Source organism: Sinohyriopsis cumingii, chromosome 15 (genome assembly GCF_028554795.1).
Source record: "Sinohyriopsis cumingii isolate HCF-2022 chromosome 15, ASM2855479v2, whole genome shotgun sequence".
In the NCBI taxonomy this organism is placed as follows: Eukaryota; Metazoa; Mollusca; class Bivalvia; order Unionida; family Unionidae; genus Sinohyriopsis; species Sinohyriopsis cumingii.
In genome coordinates this window covers 4542665-4560379 of record NC_142975.1, presented here as the reverse complement: position 1 = coordinate 4560379, position 17715 = coordinate 4542665, and the positions used below count along the sequence as shown (strand labels likewise).

The 17715-nt window shown below is 34.6% G+C and overlaps 1 non-coding gene across 1 annotated transcript; it reads right to left on the bottom strand.

Moving 5' to 3' along the window:
• Positions 1-1540: 1540 nt before the first annotated feature.
• On the bottom strand, positions 1541-1613 carry Trnaa-agc (transfer RNA alanine (anticodon AGC)). The gene has a single exon. It is a non-coding gene; the product is annotated as a tRNA-Ala (tRNA).
• Positions 1614-17715: the final 16102 nt, after the last annotated feature.

The window sequence follows — 17715 nt, the reverse complement described above, 5'->3', positions numbered from 1 at the left end:
TAACAGACCATACAGAATCCTTAGTAATGTCATTTTGGTGTCACCCCATCTGATGGTATCACCCGGTGCAGTCCGCACCTCCCGCATCCCCCTGGCGATGCCACTGCTGTGCCTGCTAGTCATGTATTTAACTATGATCGGTTATCCGCTTATGAAATCCGACTAGACCTAGCAGTGTGTACTATGTAAAACTTGCAATTTTTCATTTTGGTGTCACCCCTCTCTGATGGTGTCACCCGGTGCGGTTAAGATCTCTTGCCATTTATTGGCATCGTTTCGCTGAAAATCTAACTATAAACCTGACCTAGTTACTTGACTGAAGTGCTGACAGAAACAGTCCAAAGTAATGCTATTTCATTTCTATAGCCCGATGGATAAACATTAGATCTTTTGAAAGCTGTGCGCAGAATAGGCCGACATATCGCGAGCCATGAAAACACAGGGGAGGTATCCCGTGTAGCACAAATTAAATACTATTTTGAACAGAATATTCTGGTGACAATTGCTTCTTTTCAAATGGTAAGCATTGACGTAATTTACTGGCGTCAATCGGTCTAATTGGGTATGCGTTTTGCTTCAATATTGGAGACGGAAACCTTATGTGCGCAGAAATAATCGACAGCAAAGCATATAAGGATATTTGAAATTGAGTGTTTCCTATAGATCAATGATGAATTTCCACACACGAATCAATAGTGATGTATGAAAATAAGGGTGAAAAAGTATTAGAATTCCAGTTTTCCAAATGAATTTAATACGGTATTCAATTCCATCGCAGTCCTTTCTGCTTTCCGTTCCCCCTACCCGTTGATGAATAAAGGACAAAATACGCAAAAATCTGGAGTGAGAGAAAAGAGTTAGGGCTAAATGAAAAGCTTGAACCTAAATTTAGACCAAGTTATCTGCACAAATATGGTTTGTCCTAACGGTATGTGCACACTTTTCTTGGGATTTATCAACGATGTTTTTATACTCAATGATACAAAGTTGCAAAAGACTGTCAAGAATATACACTAACTTTCTTGGTTACAAGGCACACATACTGTAAGGTGTTTAATGTTTTGTTTATGTTGTTCTTCAACCTATTATAATGTTCTAAAAATTGATTATTAGTAATTAAATTTGAAACTGTCCAGAGCCCTCTCTCTCTCTCTCTCTCTCTCTCTCTCTCTCTTTCTGGACCATAGTACCAAGATACGGTATAAAATCCATGGAAAGACGAGCGAAGAGGATTGAGCTGTGATTTTCACTTCTGTCATACGACGATGTCTCTTGACCTATAAATGATGGTACAAGTTAGGTCAAACCGAGAGAGAGAGAGAGAGAGAGAGAGTCCTAATCGTCATTTTTTTTAGTGACAAAGACATATATCTGCTATACTGAATCCACATATCATAGTAACATAAATAAACATTTGTCCCTAGGGACAACATTGTACTTTCGTTCACGATAGTATTATCCGCCCGATCCACGAAAAATATCGGCGAAGCAACAAGTACAAGTTAAAATCAGAAAGTTTAGAAAATAATTGTTAAAAATGTGGAGAATCCGGGTATCGATCCCGGTACCTCTCGCATGCTAAGCGAGCGCTCTACCATGTGAGCTAATTCTCCGACGTATTAAAAGAAACAAAATGTGTCATCACCAAGACAGCAACGATATTCGTGTAAACGAAACAAACTGTTTACCATAATCTTCAAAACTACGTACCCACTTCCACAAGAAAACGAGCTCTCATCCTTATGAGAGAGAGAGAGAGAGAGAGAGAGAGAGAGAGAGAGAGAGATTCCATTGTTGAATACAAGCCTCGTAGAGAATACTGGATAGGTACTGGAATGTTGGAATGAATTCACACAGCATTTACCAAAAATCAACGTGTGAAAAACGTAAATTTTCTGTCAGATCTAATATTGATCCGGTTGTCTCAGTGATATAAACGCATTACTCGCATCAGCTGTAACAAATACTTTCTCAAAACTTAAAAGTTATCTTTATAGAGAAAATTAAGTAAGTTTTTTTATATTTTTTTTATACATAGAACATTCATTGGATAAATGTAACAATATCATCTACTTTTATTCCTCTTGTTTTCTCGTTCAGTTCGGTACTACGATTCGACCGACCACGTCTGTGCCTTAATTAACACATCGGTATTAATTGGAAGTCTTTTAAACTAATACCACGTGACTCTTTAAGTTGCATATGTTGTACGATTTTATGTTTATACCCTGTGACTTGTAGAAAAGGCAGGAAGGCTAGAAGTAATAATATTTGATGAATACCGTGTTTGTTGGCTGTACTAAACCATATTCCAGAAATTTAGATTTTTTAAAATCGAAATGAAACATGTTGAAGAGAAAATTTAAAAAACGATGTTTCTTTTTCACCGAGGTAAGAAAATCGAAGTCGACGTTTACATTATTTCTCCTCGGTTGGCAGAGCCTTGCGGGAGACAAATAATGCAATCAACCTAAATTGGAAGCGAAATCCGAGATTTGACAAAATTCATAACCTTACACATGTGTCGAATGAATGAAATGCAATCACTCTTTTGACTTTGGCGAAAAAGTTCACGTTTTGTCTTTTCTGAATGAAAACATATTTCTGTTGAAGATGTGAGTTGTTGATATTCTCCAGAATGAGAAGAATGTTCGAAAAAGGTCTGGTAGCTTTAATGTAAATCCTGACACAACTCAATGTATGTCGACTTTAAACAAAGTGTAATACTATGTTTGTTTACGCTTGTAAATTTGTTTATTTGTTATTATAGTCATAGGGCAGCGAAATTCTACACAGCCTGTATAGTAGAGGCACTCATCTTCATACACTCAAAAGGAATCATCCACAGAGATCTAAAGCCCGAAAACGTACTCCTGGACTCCAAAGGATATGCAAAACTGGTATGTATACCTACACATTTTTACTCTTAAATACGTCATCCTTGACTACAGAGAAAGGATAAAACTAGTATGCATACCTCTAGATTTTACTCTCAAATACATAATGGCTTGTATTATGTATCCCCTTCACTGAATCAATTTACATTCTTGTGTCTCATTAAATTTAAATGATCATTATAACTTCCTCATTGACTGAGGCACATATCATTCTAATAGCTGATCCAGGTTTAAATGATCAATATACATCACGAGTTGATATGAAGTTGCTGTTATGATAAATTTTGCTTGCATTAAAACAAAACAGGATAAAATATAAACAGAAAATAACATGTTTACTGAGTTGAGTATCAAGGATTTTGCTATGGGTGACTAAGAAGAGTTTTGGTTTTTGCTTGATTCCGAAAAGGTCATTTGCACTAACATGTCCAGTATTTCGTTCAATGGAATTAGATTAATAAAATGCCGCATAAACTCATATGAATTTTCTACGCGATTTGACCAGGTTAGTTCTTAATACAAATATGAAAGTCTTGGTTCATCTGGCGTTATAACTAACACACTGCGTTTCAACAAATATGTAGAAATATGAATAAAACATACAGCCGTATGACGAAAGGTATTTTCGTCAATACTCGTAAATGGTTTCATGCCCATAATAATGTAAATAACTGCCTTCCACTCTCCATCAACAAGATTCTCTGACATAGCTTTGTTTTGTATTTTGAACATGTCAAGGGAAGGCATGTTCTAACCTTTATAAACGTGTGGCCTAGCTCTTTTAGCCTTTTGTGTCAATATGATACGTTAAAACTAAATCTTATACATCGCGTTTTGTATTATTGGTTTTTCATTCTTTCATTTCGCTATTAAATATAATTACTTTATGTGTTGAGAAAACATTATCTAATATTTTTGTCCTTTTTTCCATAGATTTGCAACTTCTTATTTCATAGTCCAAATTTAACTGCGCAGTGTCATACACAAATTAACACTGTTTATGTAAAACGTTTAGAGAAATAATTTGCAACAGATTTCGGATTGATATAAATCGCATTCGGTGAATCAATGCTAGTTTATCCCCATCCTCATTCATGGGTTTGTTAAGTACACATTTCACCTTTCTTAACTTATGGTGGGTAATTGTCAAGTTAAGGTTACTAACTACTTTCTGAATACACTCTGCTTTTCAGCTACATATAACACATATCATTTTATGCGTTACTTTTCTCCATAGATTGACTTTGGGATGGCCAAGAAGGTGAGACAGGAAAAAAGACCCGGACGCTATGTGGAACGCCAGATTATTTAGCCTCTGAGATTATTTTTAAAAAAGGGGCATGACACAGCGGCAGGTATTTAGTCTTTGGGAGTTCTTGTTTTGCTATACTTTCTGGCCGGTAAAAATGACAAACACTCTGTATGGGAGTTAGAAATTATTTGCTATGCACCAATACCTTTCGCGCGCGTCTTGTGTGTGTGTGTGTGTGCAATACATCTATTTTAACAGTACGCGAAGCTTTGATGTTTGTGTACAGCTGAAGTTGCAATAGCTAACATGTCAAAATAGTCAGAACTGCCGTAAGACTGATTATTAACCCATCAGCCATTTTATTCATGATATATTTATTATTCTTAAAGTATAACAGAGAATACAATTATTTACATACGTCTTCTCTCACAAAAATATATAACACATTTTAAATCTGAACCGCAAGTAAAACATATCAATTTAAAAAAGAAATCGATTTTCATACACATACTATGTGTTAACCTTAAGAAAAATCTTGAACTTTAATTTATGCATTATATACACTATTTATAAAAACAATACCAACGGCCGTAATTAAACTTATACCCCGTGGATGATAGGTAATACAGTCATGCAATATTATTAATTAATGTGTAATGTGAGAATGTGTATGCGTCTGTATCTAATGCATTTTTGGGTACTTCAACCGAGACCGCTACAGCAAAATTACTTCGGACAAAAGATAGTAATTGAGTTATTGCGACGGATGATCGCATGCACTATTTTACATTCTACCTAGTCAATTGACGGATGCATCTGTCAGTAATCATTTTCAGTTACTGTTATCGGATGCAGCAAATGCTAAATGCGTATTTAACCTGTGACATCGTGCACAATCATTTGAGCCTTCGCAAATACAATTGTGAAATATTTACAGTCTCTATTTCTAGCATGTGCTAATTTATTTCCATTATGTGAGATAACTCAGAGAAGAAGAAGACACGTGATGGAGACATAATTCTTGGTTAAAACATTTCAACATATATATATTGTCTTGTATCTCAAGTCAAGTGTACAGATTAATTTATTGAATGAGTCTATATATGTCCGTTGCATGACGGTGAAGCATACAACATAATTTATTGAATGAGTCTATATATGTCCGTTGCATGAGGGTGAAGTATACAACATAATTTATTGAATGAGTCTATATATGTCCGTTGCATGAGGGTGAAGCATACAACATAATTTATTGAATGAGTCTATATATGTCCGTTGCATGAGGGTGAAGCATACAACATAATTTATTGAATGAGTCTATATATGTCCGTTGCATGAGGGTGAAGCATACAACATAATTTATTGAATGAGTCTATATATGTCCGTTGCATGAGGGTGAAGCATACAACATAATTTATTGAATGAGTCTATATATGTCCGTTGCATGAGGGTGAAGCATACAACATAATTTATTGAATGAGTCTATATATGTCCGTTGCATGAGGGTGAAGCATACAACATAATTTATTGAATGAGTCTATATATGTCCGTTGCATGAGGGTGAAGCATACAACATAATTTATTGAATGAGTTTACATATAACAATACTCTGCTTAGGAATAAAACTCATAGCTATAAATTTAAAACCAAAAGAGACATGCGTATAGTAAACCATTCGCCCTCTGCATAATTGGTGTATGATGTATTGATGAATTATTCCCTTTTTCTTTCTTTCCAAGCAAAAATCCTTCCAAACGCTTCACCCCGCAGGAAATACCAAAACATGGATGGTTGAAAGAATTCCACTGGGAGGATTTACGACGCACAACAATTGAACCACCTCTCATTCCCAATGTTATACTCTCTCTCTCTCTCTCTCTCTTTAATTTTCTGAATCCTGCCTCACTCCAACACTCCCAAACAAACAAACATAAAACAACAACAAAGCAAACAGACAAGGAAACAAAATTCAAGAAAATTACCTCCTGTGAATTAGCTGTCAATCTTGAGATACCAGTTCTAATGGATTACGTGGTTGCTTCAAACAACTGATTAAAGCACACCAGTTAGCAACAGCCCATTTACAGAGGCAATTGGACCTTCACTGCAATCCATTGGCAGTTTCTAAAAAGAAACCACATTATATAGTACCAGGAAACATGAACATATTAGCGGTCTTTTTGTTCCTGTCTCCCATAAGATGATTTAACAGAGATATTAATTTCATGTGCCCCAGTTATCTTGTTCTGACGTCCTATTTACGCTAAAGACAACCGTTATCTGCAGCTATTGACAGGTTATTGTCCACCACGTCAACCGATAACATTACAAACTGAGAGAATCGTATTTCTACTATTGCCATTGTTTAATAGTTTTTATCCATCTGTCTCGAAATGTTAATTTTTTTTCCTTAGTTGATTGTTTACTAACTAAATATTAACCCAGGACATAAGTGTTTGGTTATTCAGATCGAATCATCAGTTGATACCATTAATTTCGATCTGGAAGGCTTCCCAGATAAGTGTTTGGTTATTCAGGTCGAATCATCAGTTGATACCATTAATTTCGATCTGGAAGGCTTCCCAGATAAGTGTTTGGTTATTCAGGTCGAATCAACAGCTGATACCATTAATTTGGATCTGGAAGGCTTCCCAGATAAGTGTTTGGTTATTCAGGTCGAATCATCAGTTGATACCATTAATTTCGATCTGGAAGGCTTCCCAGAATATGTAGATTATTCACGCACTGATGACGTAACAAGCTGAGACCCGGATTTTTAGCTCAGTTTTACAATTCATACTTTTCATCTGTCAACTTCGATGTTTTCCCGATGAAGAATTTTGTATTTGAGACACAAGGGTCAGGATTTGATTAACAGCTAATCCTGATGTCATTAGCTGTCAAAGAACACTTACCAAGACACACTCATTCAGGCGTGAAAACCACATGCAAGCGATGATTCTTTTTAACAATCTGTAGAAACACCTGTGAAAAAATACTGCTGGACATTCAAGTGATGAAGTGGATATCCAAGATATATGCATGTTATAAGAAAAGAATGAACAATGCGAAGCACATGAATCTTTTTTATTATATTATAGACAGAAATCAAATTTTTAAAGTCACTTAAATGTTTTATTGAACATTGTATATGTTTTTAATTCGGTGAATTAAAGTTTAGCACCGCGCAGTCGTACACGCTACTTTATTATATGGAAGGGAGGTAAGAGAAACCGTGCTGCTCTGTCAGCAGTGAACAAAACCATTTTTGTAAAATATATGGAATAACAAGTTTTTAAAGAAATACAAAAATATTGATATTTGGAAGAAAGCGATTGCAATGGAAAAAAAACAAACAACGAAATGCTTAACCCAGGGTGCAACTATGAAAAGATGCACCACATATAATCACACAGTGGTGGTTGTTGTGGACGGCTTGGTTCTTATTCGTTTTTGCTGTCAGGTGGAACCAATACTTGTGATGATACACTTAGAAAAGTAGTTGTACACTGTGATTCATGAGATAGCTATGTAACCTATGACCTAAATAATTTTGGTTGGTAGAAATCGGCTTTCGCTGATTCGTAACTGTTGTTTCCAGGTTGGTAAATTCTGCTCTGAAGGCTTGAACTTCAGCTGGATTCTTGATTATTGAACCCAAGCCACTCTGGACCATCGGTCATAGATGGTTCCAGGAAAGATTTTGATTCATTTTGGGGTCTTTTCCTTTCTATGAGCTGCATATAAAATGTTCAGTGTAACATTAATGTCAATTTTGCTTCATGTTATGATATTTTTAAACATAAAATAACGACAATTATGCTTTATTTTTAATTATATAATACAATGTTATTCACTGAGCATTGCAAAACAGTTATTTCCTGCCAAAATGACCTTAGGTGCAGTATTTCGCCTCACTATTGTCAATAAGATACATAACATCCCGTTTAGAATCCCATAGGTCAATAGTAGAAATTCAGACATTTAACATATTATATGACCTGAATAAATATACGTATTTCATCCGATATTCCTATATTTTATTCAATTTCATAGTACCATTGCACTCATGTGACCATGACCCCATTTTGCCTTTTTCGAGTATTTGGATCTCCATTTGGTTTATTTGCTCGTTTGGCTTTGTTTTTTTCTTGTTTTTTTGTTGCTGTTGTTGATCTTATTTGTTTAGGTTTTTGTTTCCTGCATATGCAAAAACGTTTCTTGCATTTGTTCAGAAATTTATTTTGATCAATAGGAATACAATATTTCAGATTTTGTCATTTTATAAACGTAAATTCGCTTTTCTTTCAGTATAATAAAAATAAGTATTGCCATTGTTGTGGAGTTGTATGCTGACTTGTCCAACATCGAGACATGTTATATTACCTTTAGGTAACACGAGATATTTCTTTGGTGCATAATTCGTTAAATAACCTCAAAAAGAGCACTGTGTGATACTCTTGAGCTTGCCTCCTTGAAACAGAGAAGTACTATGACACTACACAACGGCATTGGCGTCAGAGTACATATAATAAAGCAACGAAGTATGTAGATCCTATTTCTTCCTACCACACACACACACACACACACACACACACCTAATCGCATGTCAACTATTCTTTTTTCTTAAGTTCTAGGCAGCCGTTTGGAGTTGATTCCATTGCCTGTACTTACCCTTTTACCCCAGAAGGGGCATAAGAACCCCGGCCTAGTCATGTCAAGGACTTATAAAAATGGTACAAATAGCTGCCTCGCTATATATTGCTGTACCTGGAATCTGGAAACATCGTAAGAAAATACATGGGACAAGTACTACACCTTCACAACAAAAATGTAGGTTACATTGACCCATATTTCATGTTGCACTGACCTTGGTTAAATTGTATCTTCCGTTTCTTTCACTTTATGCATTTGTATTAGAACCACAACATTATAAGATTAGGTCAATGTGACCTATATTTAATATTTTACTGCCGTAGCTAAATTGTTTCCTTTAATTCGTGTAAACCTAATACACCTTATGAACCTATATCGTCCGAATTACTTCAGTCTATACTTATATGGATTGAAAATATTGGGCTGCATCTATGACTTAGTCTAATTGTGTGTCCAAGTCTAAAGTTCCTACTGTACCTATTATCAAAATAAACACAAAAGCATGACACGTTGAAATACACACATTGTGAGAAAGTCGTCCTGGTAACAGACACTGAGACATTGATGATAAAAATGTGATGAATATAAGCGGACAGACTAGTAGAAAATACGCACTCAATGAAATATGACCTTTAACATATTGGATGAGACAGTGGCTGATATATTAGCCGAAATGCTGACTGGAGAATTACTACCTAAAATGTTATCCCAAACATCTATCTCCAGGTCTATACTTGTGATCATAACTAATCCAGACTCTAATTATGTCTAATCCAGTGATGACGAGTATAATGGACCTGACTTTATAGAAGCTGACTCCGATCATGATGACTATAATGATCCTGACCTTGATGATGTTTCCTCTAATCATGATGACTATAATGATCATGATCTTGATGATGCTTACTTAAATCTTGATGATTATAATGATCATGATCTTGATGATGTTTCCTCTAATTATGATGAATATAATGATCATGATCTTGATGATGCTTACTGAAATCATGATGACTATAATGATCCTGATCTTGATGATGCTTCCTCTAAATCATGATGACAATACTTATCCTGACCTTGATGATATTTCCTCTAATTATGATGACTATAATGATCATGACCTTGATGGTGCTTACTGAAATCATGATGACTATAATGATCCTGACCTTGATGATGTTTACTGAAATCATGATGACTATAATGATCATGATTTTGATGCTTATTGAAATCATGATGACTATAATGGTCATGACCTTGATGCTTCCGGAAATCACGATGACTATAATGATCATGATCTTGATGATGCTTCCTCTATTTATGATGACTATAATGATCATGACCATGATGATGCTTATTGAAATCATGATGACTATAATGATCTTGACCTTGATGCTTACTGAGATCACGATGACTATAATGATCATGATCTTGATGATGCTTCCTCTAATCATGATGACTATAATGATCATGACCATGATGATGCTTATTGAAATCATGATGACTATAATGGTCATGACCTTGATGCTTACTGAAATCACGATGACTATAATGATCATGATCTTGATGGTGCTTACTGAAATCATGATGACTATAATGATCCTGACCTTGATGATGTTTACTGAAATCATGATGACTATAATGATCATGATTTTGATGCTTATTGAAATCACGATGACTATAATGATCATGATCTTGATGATGCTTCCTCTATTTATGATGACTATAATGGTCATGATCTTGATGATGCTTGCTGAAATCATGATGACTATAATGATCATGACCATGATGATGCTTATTGAAATCATGATGACTATAATGATCATGACCTTGATGCTTACTGAAATCACGATGACTATAATGATCATGATCTTGATGATGCTTCCTCTAATCATGATGGCTATAATGATCATGATCTTGATGGTGCTTACTGAAATCATGATGACTATAATGATCCTGATCTTGATGATGTTTCCTCTAATCATGATGACTATAATGATCATGACCATGATGATGCTTACTGAAATCACGATGACTATAATGATCATGATCTTGATGATGCTTCCTCTAATTATGATGAATATAATGATCATGATCTTGATGATGCTTACTGAAATCATGATGACTATAATGATCCTGATCTTGATGATGTTTACTGAAATCATGATGACTATAATGATCATGATTTTGATGCTTATTGAAATCACGATGACTATAATGATCATGATCTTGATGATGCTTCCTCTATTTATGATGACTATAATGGTCATGATCTTGATGATGCTTGCTGAAATCATGATGACTATAATGATCATGACCATGATGATGCTTATTGAAATCATGATGACTATAATGATCATGACCTTGATGCTTACTGAAATCACGATGACTATAATGATCATGATCTTGATGATGCTTCCTCTAATCATGATGGCTATAATGATCATGATCTTGATGGTGCTTACTGAAATCATGATGACTATAATGATCCTGATCTTGATGATGTTTCCTCTAATCATGATGACTATAATGATCATGACCATGATGATGCTTACTGAAATCACGATGACTATAATGATCATGATCTTGATGATGCTTCCTCTAATTATGATGACTATAATGATTCTGACTTTATAGATACTGACTCCGATGTCTCTAATGATACTGTGTTTGTCGGACTATCCACTGTATTCAAGACACGGTCATTTAGCAACAATGTGCTAAGGCTTCTTATGAAGGGGCTATTTAATGATTGCCATCCATGTAACAATTGTGTCCTATATTAAGACTCAAAAGTCTTAAAATAAGTAACAGAAAGAAGCAAAATCAACAAGTTTTATAAAGCTTGGCAAAGAATTTAATAATCTAAGTTATTAAATGCAAATTTATGAGAAACCTACAGTATTACGAGGAAAATTCAAAAATATACTGGAAGGTTTTACACAAGTCCCCAAAAATGGATCGTGTGTTCCGAAATGATTCCTGGCCCTGGATGTGTTGACGTAACGGTTGCCTTGAATGCGCTAAAGTGCCAACAGTCTTGATATATCACAATCCAAAACTCCTTTAAATAAATTCACAATATTCCCAGAATAATATTTTAGTCCAGAGTCAATAAGCACTTTGTAATTTCAGTGAATAATTCAATCAAACGGTTCCTCTCAAAGTATATCTAAACACAACATTTAACACATATGCAGACTAATATTCAAACAAGAACATAGGAAAGAGAAATGAATCAGTTGTCTACGTCTCGCTTTATACGTATATTACGGTTCTACATCGTAATATTGTCCTACTTGATTTCTGTCGCAACACCTCTCATGTGACATATACACCAAAATAAAAATATATATACATAACACGTATCACTATAGTCTGACCTTTATTATTATGATGCATATCCTATGCTAATTATAAATGCTTCAGTTACGAAAAATTGTAAACGTTTAAATCCGGATAGCTTTCAAGGCAGGTATGTTAGATTTCAAACATGTTTCTGTTTGTAACAAAAGACTGAACAAATCTAACTGACATAACCCTGATTAATTTTCGCAGCTCAACTTATTAACAGGGGCGAATATTGCGAGTTATGCCCAAACAAGGTAAATGATTCTTTCTCATCCTCTTTTGATTTCTGAGTGGAATGCCTTTTATTTAGGCAATTGCAATTGAAAGATATGGTCGCTTATTAATAATTACGTATTAAATAACGTCACCAATTATTGAAAAAGATATTACGCCCGTTGCTTTAAAAAAAACATTTAGGACATATACACGCGCAATTAAACACAATTGTACAACTACATTTCTTATTTCCCCAAAAGAATGCATAACACTTCGTCGACTCCAACGGGAAAAAAGCAACCCCTCCCCCCACGTCATTAGTTAACTTGGCCAAAGCAGCACTATTTCTTCTATAGTAATGTCACACTCCAGATAGTGGCCCCGAGTGTCAGAGCGGTTTTAGGCACAGATCACTGACATCCCATCTCTTTCCGTGTAGGTTTGAGCCATACCTCAGCCACTGTGAGTATGTGAGAAAGCTTGGCAATAACTACCCGTGATCCACGCTGGTTGTTCCCGGGGCTTTCCCAGGCTTTTAATTAACCAAATATACAGCCCGCCACGAACATCCCATCATGTGCTGAAAATCAGCTTTAAACGCATAAAACCCCCATACACCATGCAATCCAGAAAGCCTCTCTCATTTTCACATACTTTTGGTATGTCTAAAATGTTGCCGAAAACCTGGACACGAAAATACCAGAGTCAAGACTGAATTAGCTTCCCTTTTACTCCTGAAGCCAGCAATGAATCAATCTGAACAACCAACTTGTGTGAGAAAAATTGAAAGACGCAGTTAATCACCCCTGAACAGCTTTTGTTGATTATTTTATGTCCAATCCAACTATATATGTTCAAAAAGCAATTATGAAAAAATATATCAAATTTACCGACGCATATTGTTGCCGTGTGCTTCTAAATATTATATGCTTATTATTGATGGCCTAAAGAAAATATATCAGAGAAAAGTGAGGAAACCGTACGCACAAAACGAAAAACTTCCCAAGGACTCTTCAGACAAAAAATTAATAAGTACTACGAAGTGCCCTTATATAATTTGGAATGAAAGGAAGTTGGACATTTGTGTGGTTATTTATTTTCTTGGGGATGAGGGTGCGTAATAGCACACTTAATATTACAAACGATACATCCATTCAGTTTCGCTTAACCACTTTTCGAACATTCTTCTTGGTGTGGTTTTCTTCCCTTGTGCAGTGCTGTCAACATGTCTGCACTCGACCCTCTCAAAATAATTTTTTAATATAAAAGCTGACTGCTGCTTGTAAAGAATTGTCTATAAAAAAAGGCACGGCTTCTAAAATGCGTGGTTTCGGCAAAATAAACTTAGAGTTTAATTACTGTGAAGTGAAAAAAATACTCTGTTGACGTTACCGTTTCTGACTAAGTTATCTAACTCAAGGACATGTTTATCAAAAGAAAGTATTTAGCTTAATAATTGTTCAGTTCAAAGCATAACTTCGTACTCATGAAATTATATTAATTTTTCAAGTGTTTTTATCTATGAAAGAATATTTTGTGAGTCTCTTTATCTTTGGCATTTATGGCTCGTCTTTTTTAATTTATGTTTACGTATGTCTCCTCGGTTTGTTTACGTATGTCTCCTCGGTTTGTTTACGTATGTCTCCTCGGTTTGTTGGGCTGTTTATCAGCTGACTAGCTTGTTTGATACATAAATAAATATTATTAACATCTTCTATGTCCAATGTTTATACTACATTATTTTAATGAGTATGAACTACTTAAGAACAATGAAAAACTAAACTGTTCTCGTGTGTGATTGAATCAGTGAAGAGACGGATGGATGAAAGAGTAGATTGATAAATAACTAGATGCCATTTTCCTCCTATTGAATTTCAGTCGTTTATGAGACCAATGGTAATCCTCCAGTCTACCATGTATCGTTATTAAAGAGATATTTAGTCATTTCTTTGTAATAATAACATAGTATCTCTCCCCCTCTCCACCCACCCCCTTTCTCAAGAAGTGTGAACCTCATTGGTTGATCATTTTCTGTCCGTATGTAGTCTTCTTACAAAAGACCGTGACCAGATTTGGTGTGATTATTGATTCAATGTCCAATACTGAATTGCTGAATACTCTCTTAGGAATGATTACCCGTAATTTGTTAATTCTTTTAAGCAATTAGCAACTAATATATTCCCATTTGATAATCTTTAAAATTTGTTTCCCAGTGGAGAAAATATATACCAAACGCTCGATTAATAATGACAATATGCCTGGTCAAATCCTTTTCAGTAACTCTGTAATTTAGTTTATTAACACCATATATTCATTGTGGTTCGTCATTCGTAGTATTTATATTATCACGATCGAAAACCATTTCAGTACGTTTATAGGATGAATGCAATAATTGCATTTGAATTTTATAATAAGTATAATTTGTTTACTCATAAGCTACCTTGCATGGAACCACTGATGCATCAAGCATTGATATTAATATCATGGAATCTCTGATGCACCAGTCACATTAAACATTGATATTAATATCATGGAATCTGTGATGCACCAAGCATTGATATTAATATAATGGAATCTCTGATGCACCAAGCATTGATATTAATATCATAGAACCTCTGATGCACCAAGCACATTAAACATTGATATTAATATCATGGAACCTCTGATGCACCAAGCATTAATATTAATATCATGTGATCTCTGATGCATCAATCATCGATATTAATATCATGGAACCTCTGATGCACTAAGCATTGATATTAATATCATGGAATCTCTGATGCACCAAGCACATTAAACATTGATATTAATATCATGGAATCTCTGATGCACCAAGCAGTGATATTAATATCATGGAATCCCTGATGCACCAAGCATTGATATTAATATCATGGAACCTCTGATGCACCAAGCATTGATATTAATATAATGGAACCTCTGATGCACCAAGCATTGATATTAATATCATGGAATCTCTGATGCACCAAGCACATTAAACATTGATATTAATATCATGGAATCTCTGATGCACCAAGCACTGATATTAATATCATGGAATCCCTGATGCACCAAACATTGATATTAATATAATGGAACCTTTGATGCACCAAACATTGATATCAATACCATGGAATCTCTGATGCACCAAGCACATTAAACATTGATATTAATATCATGGAATCTCTGATGCACCAAGCATTGATATTAATATCATGGAATCCCTGATGCACCAAACATTGATATTAATATAATGGAACCTTTGATGCACCAAGCATTGATATCAATACCATGGAATCTCTGATGCACCAAGCATTGATATTAATATCATGGAATCTCTGATGCGCCAAGCATATTAAACATTGATATTAATATCACGGAATCTCTGATGCACCAAGCACATTAAACATTGATATTAATATCATCGAACCTCTGATGCACCAAGCATTGATATTAATATCATGGAATCCCTGATGCACCAAACATTGATATTAATATCATGGAACCTTTGATGCACCAAGCATTGATATCAATATTATGGAACCTTTGATGTACCAAGCATTGATATTAATATCATGGAATCCCTGATTCACCAAGCATTGATATTAATATCATGGAATCTCTGATGCGCCAAGCATATTAAACATTGATATTAATATCACGGAATCTCTGATGCACCAAGCACATTAAACATTGATATTAATATCATCGAACCTCTGATGCACCAAGCATTGATATTAATATCATGGAATCTCTGATGCGCCAAGCATATTAAACATTGATATTAATATCATGGAATCTCTGATGCACCAAGCACATTAAACATTGATATTAATATCATGGAATCTCTGATGCACCAAGCATATTAAACATTGATATTAATATCATGGAACCTCTGATGCACCAAGGATTGATATTTAATATCATGGAATCTCTGATGCACCAAGCACATCAAACATTGATATTAATATCATGGAATCTCTGATGCAGAAAGCATTGATATTAATACCATGGAATCTCTGATGCACCACTCACATTAAACATTGATATTAATACCATGGAATCTCTGATGCACCAAGCATTGATATTAATATCATGGAATCTCTGATGCACCAAGCACATCAAACATTGATATTAATATCATGGAATCTCTGATTCACCAAGCATTGATATTAATATCATGGAATCTCTGATGCACCAAGCACATTAAACATTGATATTTATATCATGGAATCTCTGATTCACCAAGCATTGATATTAATATCATGGAATCTCTGATGCACCAGTCACATTAAACATTGATATTAATGTCATGGAATCTCTGATGCGTCAAGATTTGATATTAATATCATGGAATCTCTGATGCACCAAGCATTGATATTGATATCATGGAATCTCTGATGCACCAAACACATTAAACATTGATATTAATATCATGCAACCTCTGATGCATCAAGCATTGATATTAATATCATGGAATCTCTGATGTACCAAGCATTGATATTAATATCATGAAATCTCTGATTCACCAAGGATTGATATTAATATCATGGATTCTCTGATGCACCAAGCATTGATATTAATATCATGGAATCTCTGATACACCAAGCACATTAAACATTGATGTTAATATAATGGATTCTCTGATGCACCAAAACACATTAAACATTGATATTAATATCATGCAACCTCTGATGCACCAAGCATTGATATTAATATCATGGAATCTCTGATGCATCAAGCATTGATATTAATATCATGGAACCTCTGATACATCAAGCATTGATATTAATATCATGGAATCTCTGATGCACCAAGTATTGATATTAATATCATGGAGTCTCTGATGCATCAAACACATTAAACATTGATATTAATATCATGGAATCTCTGATGCACCAAAACACATTAAACATTGATATTCATATCATGGAATCTCTGATGCATCAAACACATTAAACATTGATATTAATATCATGGAATCTCTGATGCACCAAAACACATTAAACATTGATATTAATATCATGGAATCTCTGATGCACCAGTCACATTAAACATTGATATTAATATCAAGGAATCTCTGATGCACCAAGCATTGATATTAATATGATGTAATCTCTGATGCACCAAGCATTGATATTAATATCAAGGAATCTCTGATGCACCAAGCATTGATATTAATATGATGGAATCTCTGATGTACCAAGCATTGATATTAATATCATGGAATCTATGATTCACCAAGCATTGATATTAATATCATGGAATTTCTGATGCACCAAGCACATTAAACATTGATATTAATATCATGGAATCTCTGATGCACCAAACACATTAAACATTGATATTAAT